Here is an 11359-nt window from a genome sequence, read left to right on the forward strand (position 1 = left end):
TCACCTTTGCCCTGGCAGGCAGACATCAGCCTTCAGTTGGCTAACCCAACTCTCCTCATTACCAACTTGCATAAAGGTATACTCCAACTAAATTTGGACTTTCTCTTTTTCAACTCCTCTTGCCTGAAACAATAGTGTGACTAAGCTATCATTAATTTGGAGTATGTCATTTCTTTATGAGCTTATTAAGAGATACTATCTTTTATGCTCTATTGGCTTATAAAACTCCCACAGTGAACCTGTGTTAAATGAACTATTGGCAAAGACAACATCAGTCTCTGAGCATTAATTTGTCCCCAAAACAAAACATGGGAACAATGTACTTGGTGGAAAAAGTAAGACTCTAGGTTTGGAAAAGAAAAAAGTAAGTGAAAAAAAAAACTGCCTAAAAATCAAAATGATTTAAGCTGTACATTGATGACTTTTGTGCATCTTTGGTATTTATAGAATATTTTAAAAAAAGAATATTTCAATGAAAAGTTCCATTTTAAAAAGCCAACATGATTCATTTCTAGTCTCCTGATTCTCTATTTTTGCTCCTAGGCCTTGCTAGCTATTTTCATAAAGATAGAGAAGGGGATTCTGACAAAGAAAAGAAATTAGATGCATTGAAAAGACTCTAAATAGTTAAGAATCTGATGAAAAAAGTCAAAGGCTTTCAATATTTAAGTGGAGACTAGAAATAACTGACACTTTTTCAACTAAATTCATTCTTTCATTAAAAAATCATGTCACACCATTCTTCTTATTTAGTTTATGTTGTTTTTGTGTTTCCATTCAGAGGCTAGAATGTGCCCTGAACGAGATGTGGGTGACCATTTAGCATTTATTTGTTTTCTTCATTTCCTTACCTCTATTCTCCCTCACTTCACCATTCACTTCTTTTTTTTTCAACTGAGATATAATTGACTTATAATATTACATTAGTTTTAGATGTACAATAGTGATTCAATATCTGCATATTTTGTGAAATGATCACAATAAGTCTAGTTAACGTCACTGTTCACTTCATGATAGACATGCCTTACAAAGTAGTTCATTAGTTTTTTTGCGTTTTTTTTAAAGATTTTATTTATTTATTCATGAGAGACACAAAGAGAGAGGCAGAGACCCAGGCAGAGGGAGAAGCAGGCTCCCTGCAGGGAATCTGATGCAAGACTCTATCCCAGGACCCGGGGATCACAACCTGAGCCAAAGGCAGACACTCAACCACTGAGCCACCCAGGTGCCCCAGAAGTTCATCAGTTGTTTTTGGTATTTTTGGTACGTGAAAAAGCTTGGGAGTTGCCAGGGCCCATCAGTGTAATTTAGGCTAATTGTAAACAGGCATTTCTCCCTTTCCACCCAGGGGCTCACTGAATTCCTTCATGTTGTCAAGTAATTAAAACTTGAGGTTATTTTGTCACGAGCGTCTTTATTTTACTTCAAATTGCTTATATTTATGAACCAAATGTGTCAGTTCAAAATAAAATTCAAAATGGCTGACTAACTCAGAAAAAAATCTGCCATTTTTGTCTGGGGCCTTTTGGCTACAGTATCTTCATCTTCTCTGGCCCCCTTACCAAATAAGGTGGAGGGGGGTTCTCCCTCACTTTCCCTGGACCTCAGCTCCCCATCCATGTGCCTACCCCATGGCTGATGCTCCAATCAAACCAAACACAATCACTATTCCTGACTGAGAACTGTGTCCAGATTCCTGCCCCTTTCCCACCCACAGTAGACATTTAAATCTTAAGGACTTCATTCAAAATTCTGATCAGTAAAGGTTTCTTTTCTAATCATAAAAGTATATACACCACCATAGATGATTTTGAAAATGTTAAAAAAAATTAAAAATATAAAGTTCAGCAACCACCCCTTTACCCATAGGTATCAATTTTGTGTAGATGTGTAGATGTGAAATCTAGTGGGTCATAACGAGTATAGAGTTTCTGGTCAACTTCCTTCCTGAATTTCACCGCCCCCGCCCCCCCCCACCAGCACCTCACCCCCACTCCATCTCCCTTTCCTCTGTTCTCTTTGAAAGGCTTGCCCTGAGCAGAGTCCATTCTGCAAGTTTCATCGTTCCCTTCTCACATGCTAGGTCCCCATCTGCTTGACTGGATTACAGACAATTTCTGAATGGAATTATTGTGTTAACTTGCTGCCCTCTGGTGAGTTTATTAAAGCATTACTCACAAACACTGAAATTTACTCTGACAATGACCACTAACAGGAGATACCTGTGGTTTTTGGGTATAATTCTCCCTCCAAGGAATAGAACCTCTGACTTCAAATTTGTTTTTGGCCTGCACAACAGAAAAATATCTGGAAAATTCCCCAATATTTGGAAACTTAAGTAACATATTTCTAAATAATCCATGGGTTAATAAAGAAATCAAAAAGAAATTAGGTAGTATTTCTAAATTGAATTAAAATGAAAACAAAATGTATCAAAATTTGTGGGATCCCCTAAAGCAGTACTGAGGGAGAAATTTATAGCACCAAATGCATATAAAAAGCATGGGTGGGGAAAAATAGCAGGGCAGGATGAAAAGGGGCAGATGGAGTATCTTGGAGGTGATTTGTTCACTATCTTGGCTGAGGTAATCTCACAAACATAGATATATACGTTAAAATTTATCAAATAATACACTTCAAGTATGTGCTATTTGTTATCAATACATCTTAGTAAAACTGTTTTATTTTTTTTTTAAGATTTTATTTATTTATTCATGAGAGACACACAGAGAGAGAGAAGTAGAGACACAGGCAGAGGGAGAAGCAGGCCCCATGCAGGGAGCCCAACGCGGGACTCGATCCCGGGACTCCAGGATCACGCCCTGGGCCGAAGGCAGGTGCTAACCCGCTGAGCCACCCAGGGATCTCCAAGTAAAACCGTTTTAAATAGACACGTGGCAGGGAGGGCACCTGGATGGCTCAGTTGCTTGAGCACCTGAGTCTTGATTTCAGTTCAGGTCATGATCTCAGGGTCAATGGATGGAGCCCTTGGTGCAGTCTGTTTGAGATTCTCTCTCCTTTTCCCTTTGCCCCTCCCCCTGCTCTCTCTCCCCCCTCCCTCTCTCTCTGTCCCTCTCTCTCTCTCTCAAATAAATAAAATCTTAAAAAAAAAAAAAAAAGCCAAACATGTGGATAGTGGCTACAATATTAGCCAGTGCAGATAGAAAGCATCACTAAAAGAAAACCAAAGGAATAGGTAATTAACAAGCTAGTAAAATCGGGATTCAGAACCTGACTCTGCCTCTTGCTGAGGATCCGCATACCTCCCTTTACTTCGCTCAGCCTCAATCTTTGCATGGGGCAATAGGAATATTAGGACTGGAATATTAGGACTGCTGGATGAGGTGGAGGGCAGTGGGGGGCGGTGTGCAGAGTGGTGTGCGTGGTGTTTGTATGTATTGCAGCGCAGATAGCAGGTGCTCCAGGTGCGCTGATCCCTCCGGCCTCTGGCACCCCTCAGGCCAGAGCCGCTTTCCCCCAAAACTGTCCAGCCGAGGAGGGCAGGCAGCACAGGGCGGATAACCAGCCACGGATCAGACCTGACACCATGTGCCTGGGACTGTGCGACTCACCCTCTTCCAAACCTGTGCCCAGGCCCTGCCCCTCCCTCCAGGAGTCTCCCACCAGGGTTTCACATCTGCTTACAGGACACCTGATTCTTACCCGGCACAGACAATTGCCATTTATCAATTATTTTTGTTTCTTTGGAAAATAGCCCCCTCCCTGGAAAAGCTCAGCCATACTTACAGAAACAAAATAAGAAGCAAGAGATTATCTTTGTGTTTACGCATTAAAGCGCTGATGAAATCAATAAATAAAAGCCTCTTCCATGACCTCTCCCAATACTGACTTGAGAGAGATCAGACTATTACCTTAATTCTTTCAATCTACTTTTTTGCTTATAAAGCCTACAAAGCCATCATGACTCTTGCTCCGACGGTTACTGGTTGCGTGACCTTGGGCAAGTCACTTCCCAGCTTGGCGCTTCAGCATCCTTATTCACTGAGTGCAGGTATTAATAATTCCTTTGAGGAATTTGAGGGTTTTTGTGACAGTCAAATGAGTTAATACATGCAAAGACTTAGAACAGCTCCTGGTGTACAGGGTAAATGCCTAAGGAGCGGGAGTATGCACATACACCACCTATGCTAGTTTGTTTGCAAAAGCAGGGTCAGGATACAATGCCAGGAGGGATCTGCGCACTGGCTCTCAGCTCCAAATCCACTCCTACCACCTGCTGGATGACACTGTAGCTACACCCTATGGAAATGGCTCCTTCACCAGCTGGTACAGTTTCGCGTTTTGTTCCTAGAGGACACTGGAGAGACAGCACAAGGCAGAGAAGAGGAAGGGCTTCTCTTCCAAGTTCAGGGCTCTATTAATCCTGCTTCTAAGGCACAGCTGCCAGCAGCTTGCAGAAGACCTAGTGGTGCTCACACCCCAGAGGGCTTTGTCAGTGTGCCGGCAGGAAGCCTCCTGCCCCCCAGCCGTTGGCAGACTGCTGATGGGCCCTGACCCGTGACACTGCAGTGAACTTCTCCACCATCAGTGGGCACAGCCGCATCTTCAACCAGTTCTGACTCCCAACCTTGGAGGGATGGGGAGGAGCCTTCCAAATGTCTTCCTTCCACAGATACTCTCCCTCGGCTCTAAAGGTATTTTACTTCTAGTAAGTAACTTTCTTTGACTAGTTAATAATTCTTCCTATTAAACTTTCCATTTCAGATTGCAGGTGTGGTTTCCGTCTCTGACTGGATCCTAACTGAATATCTATATCAACATATATATATATATATGGCCTACAGTCCGCTTTCCCTTTCGTTATCAAGATACACTGGGCATCTTTTTCGTCTTCCCAAACATAATTTGTTTATCTTTTAATGTGGTTTTTGTGTCTTTGATTACACAGATTTACATTTTTTAAAAAGATCTTATTTATTTATTCATGGGAGACAGAGAGGGAGAGGCAGAGACACAGGCAGAGGGAGAGACAGGCTCCTCGCAGGGAGCCGGAAGCAGGACTCGATCCTGGGACTCCAGGATTATAACCTGAGCCGAAGGTAGACACTCAACCGCTGAGCCACCCAGGTGTCCCAAGATCTACATTTTTATGTAGTCAAGACGGTGGTCCATCTTTTCCTTTGTGACTTCTAGCTTCTATGTGTTGCCAAAAAGTACCTTTCTTCTCTCCCCAACCAGATTATAATTCCCTGGAGGGCAAGGACATTTTTTTTGCATCCAGAAGTTTTCTAGCCACCTGATACCCAGCAGAACGAGTACCTGTCGGTTGATGATGTCGCTGATGAGAAAGCTGAATGAGAGCTAGCACATTTCTAGTGCAACAAAGCAACAGATGTAAAACTTGGGGCTAAGAATAAAGAAGGGATGTTGCCCCAATTTTCATGGATGAATGTGTTTGTGTTTTGCTTACTAAGCAATTCTGGAAGAGCACTGTTTTGGGGTGTAGGAAGCAAAGGATGGGTAAGATCTGGTTCCTACCCTCATGAAGTCTGCAATCCCTAAATGCCTGTCACAAGGGGGTTAGTTAGATCACTGCTGATACATCCCTCCACTGGAGCCCTGCAGCCATGAAAAGTCTCAAGGAGACCTATGTGTTTGGATACAGAATAGACTCTGAGATATATTAAATTTTAAAAAAAAACCAAATGCGGAACAGTGTGCTAGCATTCGGGAAGGAGGAAATGAGAAAAAGACACAGACACCAATGTGTTTATATAAGAATAAAATATCTCTGAAGGATACTCAAAATAGGGCAGCCCTGGTGGTGCAGGGGTTTAGCGCCACCTGCGGCCCCGAGTGTGATCCTGGAGACCCGGGATGGAGTCCCATGTTGGCCGCCCTGCGTGGAGGCTGCTTCTCCCTCTGCCTGTGTCTATGCATCTCTCTCTCTGTGTCTCTCATGAATAAATAAATAAAATCTTTTTTTAAAAAAAGGGGGATACTCAAAATACTAGAAACAATAATTACCTCTGGGAGCACCCGTCTGGCTCAGTTGGAAGAGCATGCGACTCTGATCTTGGCACTGTGAGATGGAGCCCCACATTAGGTATAAGATTACTTAAATAAATAAAATTTAATAACAAAAACAATAATTACCTCTGTGGAAAGAATGGGGGGTTTGGGGGGTAGGGATCAGGGTGAAATTTACTTTTCCCTGTGTACCTTTTTATACCACTTAAATGATTTCCCAGATGTTTGGATTATATTCCCAAATAAAGAAAATAGGGATTCTTAAAAAAATGAAATGAGATAGACACATATATACACGAAATGAAAGCATGAGCAGTAAGAGGGAAGAAGGGTGACAAATTCGGAATTCTAAACTCCATGGTTCCAGAATGGAAAGATGATGCTGGGGGGGGCGTCTGCTCCCAGGGACCACAGCTGGTAGGTAGACCGAGGAGCAAGCTGCCCTGCCTGTGCAGGGTCGGGGCACCTGGGCGAAGGCAGGCCTAGGAGAGGAAGTTGTTGAGACCTGTCTGCTCAGGTCCCCACATGTGTTCTCTGACTGCCACTGAATTCACTTCCTTGTCCTTCCCAGAAATCATAGCCTCCGACTGAACACAGAGCAAAAACAGGAGCACCTGGCTAGATGGACTTGTCACATCCCAGACCTATGGATGCAGAGCCAGGAGCCTGAGGAGGTTGGACCTGCTTTCAGTTACTGGCAGAATGAATCATCTTTCTTGTAAGTCATAGAACTATTTTAATATTTTATCAGGATATTTAACTTAGGCCAAGCCCAGTTTTTACAGGCCTGAAACTATTGATAAAGGGGCACTTGGGTGACTCAGTCAGTTAAGCGTCTGCCTTCGGCTCAGATCCTGATCCCGGGTCCTGGGATGGAACCTCACACTGGCCTCCCTGCTCAGTGGGGTGTCTGCTTCTCCCTCTGCCCCTCCCCCCTGCTCATGTGCGTGCTCTCTTGCTCACTCTTTCTCTCTCAAATAAATAAATAAAATCTTTAGAAAAAAAATTCCTTTAAATTAAAAAACCTATTGATAAAATTGGCTTCCCCTTGACATTTCAGGGTGATAACTCAAGCAGAGTGGGCAGGCTCCCATTTCCAAGACCCAAAATGGGGTGCAAACTACTGAAATAGGCCTGCCTGCCCAGGTGGCTCAGCGGTTTAGCGCCTGCCTTCAGCCCAAGGTGTGATCCTGGAGACCCAGGATCAAGTCCCACATCGGGCTCCCTGCATGGAGCCTGCTTCTCCCTCTGCCTGTGTCTCTGCCTCTCTCTCTCTCTCTCTCTGTGTCTCTCATGAATAAATAAATAAAATCTTTTTAAAAAAATAGGCTTGCCTTCTGTGTCTCAGGAAATGTTTTCACAAGAGCAATGTGGTACAGACAGGAAGGACAGGCCCCTGGATGTGGCGGTCAGGCAAATAGAATTCAAGTTTGGTTCTTCCCATTTTCTAGTAGTGTGATCTTGTTTATTATTCAGCTTCTCTGAGCCTTGACTTTCTGATCCATAAAATGGGCACAACTACACCTCTCTGTCATTCTCACAGAGTAGAGGGACAAGGATGCCTTCAAGTGGTAAAATAAGCAGAAATGTAGGATAATCAGATGTAGTACTGAGCTTCTGATTGTGCATTCTGGGAATGGAAAAATGTCAGCAGCAATTGGGATAGGAATGGGGTCACAGATGAAGAAGTTGGGTCTGTGTTTCAACCTGATTCATGAGAACAGGTTTGGGGATACTCAGAGGCATCACAAATGGGTTTCCCATCTGCAGGCTTGCTTCCTGATCCAGACTAGAAACAACTCTACAAAGTGAGCCCAACGCCCCTTATCCCTGTCTTGGTAACAAGGTTATATCACCGCCACAGAAATAACTACCACCAAAAATACAGACAGGTACAGGGTGGAAAAAACTTCGCCCAACCAAGAGGGCAAAGCCACCCTGTGTACCTGGCCAAATATTCACAGTGCGACAAGCTGAGAGAGCAGCCTGTCTGGTGGCCAAATTACATTAATCAGCACTGACCACGCAAAAAGATTTTAGAAGAAAGAAGACCCACAGATCCCGCACCCTGCTGAAGAAATAAACATGACCAGTGCAGCTGAAGCTCCTGCATCATTCCCCCTCTTTCCCCAAATCCCAGCTCCATCTCAGGTAACACCCAAAATCTATCCCCCAGTGCATTTTGTTGTATTTGTGCAACATGGATATGAACGCACAAGCAACCTACAGGACTTTTATGTTGGTTTTTAACATTGTGTAAATTATATTGCACTTGCTCTTTTTATTTGTTCAGAATTTTTCCTTTTTTTAAGACTTTTCATTTATCCTTGTAATAGTTTAAAGTGAATAGTTCAGTAGCATTTAGTACATTCAATGTAACAATGTTCCCATTCACCACTACCCAGTTTTAGTAAGCATCCTCTTGCAGTGCATGTGGACGACCGACCCATACAAAATTGCTGATATCTGTTTCTGACCTAGAAAATGGCATTTTCCTATGGCTCAACCTAACAATCCCGGTTCACTTCCTTTCACTGTTTGGTAGTATTCCTTTATGTGACTATATCCCAATTCATCTAACCTCCTATCGATGGATATTTAGATTGCTTTAATTGTTTCACACACACACACACACACACACACACACACACACTGCTGCTCTGAAAATGCTCCTCCTCATCTCCCGATGCATGTACAAGAGTTTCTTTTGGGGCAGAGACCCAGAAACGGAATTGCTAGTTCATACTGTGTGGACATATTCAATGTTTATAGATATCGCCAAGTTGCCCTCTAAGATGATTGTATTGATTTACACTTCTCTGAGCAGCGTAAGAGACGTCCCATTGCTCCATGTCCTCACCCATACTTGCTACTGATAGGTTTTTAAATGTCGGTGTGATGAGTGTGAAATGGTAACTCATAGTGGCTTTAGTTTTGCAATTCTCTGATTCTTCAGCAGATAACGTTCCCATTTGTTTACTGCTCATTTGTATTCCCTTTCTTTTTACCAGTGGTTCGTATTTTTTTTTTTTTTTGCCCATCCAACTGGACTGTTTGATGATTTCATAAATTGTAGGGTATATATATTTATGTACATTTATATAAATTTATTTATTTATTTTATTTATGATAGTCACAGTGAGAGAGAGAGAGGCAGAGAGACACAGGCAGAGGGAGAAGCAGGCTCCATACACCAGGAGCCCGATGTGGGATTCGATCCCGGGTCTCCAGGATTGCGCCCTGGGCCAAAGGCAGGCGCCAAACCGCTGCACCACCCAGGGATCCCATTTATATAAATTTATATAGCCCTTGTCAGTTATATGGTATGTGGGCACATACCATTCCCCAGTTTGTAGCTTGCTCTTTAGTTTTTCGATGTTGTTTTTGATGTTTTTAAATTGTTTAATGGAGGAGGGGTGTTTCTACTTAAATTCACAAGTGACACATCTGTAGGGGATTAGTAAAGAAAAAGGCGAGTCTATCCAAGAAATAGCTCTAACCTCTTAGTTTGAGATCATAGAAAATTCTTTCACAAAATTCTGGGCTTAAGGTATACTGATCCAACTCTGTGTGACATTTTTCATGTTCTTTTGCATATGTTAGGGCTTTGGGTAATCTAGAAAGAGTGAGGGGCGGGAAGAGAAAGTCACAGGCTGTGGCCCAGAGGCAGATACTCTACACACCATAAAAATGATAAATCCCAAACCATTTATCTTTCAAGTCATTCCAAAGCAACAGTAGGAGAGGAGATGAGTTTGTTGGGATTTTTAGTTCTACATATAAGTTATGGGCCTCAGATTTTACTGTGGCCCAGGCCCTGCAAATGTTGGATAAGGCTGAGCATGGGAGGATGAGATAGGATATGGGGTTAAGAGGGGTGGAGGGTTGTTGTCAGCATCCAGGCAGATCTCTTCTGATCCATCTGAATCCCCCTCTGCCCACCCAGACTCCATCCCCATCCTCCAGCCAGTTTGGCTAGCTTGCCAGATTGTAGGGGGTTTTGCTTGTAAAGATTCACACTTGTGTGTGAGGGGAAGCACCGGGAAGTTTAAGTTCTCCCACCTGTGGCCACTCTTAGCTGAGGGGAGGAGTGAGGGAGGATGGAAGCTCAGCTTTCTTATTCCCTGTCGAGTGGAGAACTCAAGAGGCCAACTCCGCTCTAACGCGCCCACCCTCCAGACCAGGCCCCCTTCCCCAGCCGCTTCCCAGCACCTACAGCCTCCTCCAGAGAGCAACTCCCCAACAGATCACCTGCACGTGAGTCCTCTCCGGGTCTGACTCGGGAACGGGTGACAGGAGATCTGCATTCAGGGCTTTCAGGTCGGTTTTAGTGTTTGTTTTGAAGGAGGAGAAATTGCAGCATGTTTTGTGTGCTGAGAGTGGTGTCCTCATAGGAGGGCAGGATGGGACCGGCCTGCACAAGAGGAAAGGCGGCTCTTGGGATAAGCACAGACCGGATGGTGCGCCCACTGTTGACAGGACAGAAAGCAGTAAATAGGGTTAGGGTGCAGGGCTCAGGAGACTCAGTGGTGGAAGGTGGAAATCTTTCCTGATTTCTTCCCTTAGTGAAGCCAGTGAGACCATCAACTTAAAGTGAGGAGAGTGGAGGATGATAATAGAGGTCTGCAGAGTTAAAAAAAAGTGTAAAATAGACTGAGAAAGCAGAAGGTGACATAACCGGGAAACGTTACAGGATTCCGAGAACCATGAAAGCCTATTTGAAGTTTATGGTTATTGGTTTTAAATGAGACCGGTCTGCAACACTGTGTATTTGTACACCAGCCTCCACCAGGAATTCTAGGACAAACGTGGGGGTAAGTAGGCATATGGGTGTCCAACCAGAGCTTGGACTCTGCCCCAAGAGGAGGACTGAGGGGAAAGGCAAGGGTGTCAAGGGTTAGGTGCAGAGAGTGAGTTGAGTTTAATGATAGGTGGACTCCTGCTGGATAAAGAGGGAGGGAAGAAGTGAGAGGTGGTGTTGACATTGCAAAGATGGCTGACTGGGTCAATGGACGATTGACACTTCAGTGGCACTGAAGGCTGTGGGGGGCAGAGTCCTAGAGAAAGTGAGATGGAATGGCAGGAGGCAGCTGTCAAAGAGAGGCACGTCTGAAACTGAGATGTGGGTGGAGGTACAGACGTTGGTAATGACAGAGGTCACTGGATACAACACGTGGAGGACGTGGTGGTTAGGCTGATGTAAAGGTGGTGGGAAAAGCTCAGGGACAAATGTAGAGTGAAAAAATGGGAAAGTGTATGCCAAAATGGAATCATAAATTAATTCACTTCTTTGTTCTTCTGTTTCCTAAATATTCCACAATGTGCATATATTACTATGTAACCAGAGATCCAAGATCTTGCACAAAGG

At 43.8% G+C, this 11359-nt stretch overlaps 1 long non-coding RNA gene across 1 annotated transcript; it reads left to right on the top strand.

The window, feature by feature from the left end:
- The first annotated feature begins 4361 nt into the window (after positions 1 to 4361).
- Positions 4362 to 7250, top strand: LOC140595952 (uncharacterized). Its single transcript, XR_011997952.1, has 3 exons — positions 4362 to 4669; positions 6563 to 6709; positions 7052 to 7250. It is a non-coding gene; the product is annotated as an uncharacterized lncRNA (long non-coding RNA).
- The last annotated feature ends 4109 nt before the right edge of the window (positions 7251 to 11359 follow it).

Source organism: Vulpes vulpes, chromosome 16 (genome assembly GCF_048418805.1).
Source record: "Vulpes vulpes isolate BD-2025 chromosome 16, VulVul3, whole genome shotgun sequence".
NCBI classification, from domain to species: Eukaryota; Metazoa; Chordata; class Mammalia; order Carnivora; family Canidae; genus Vulpes; species Vulpes vulpes.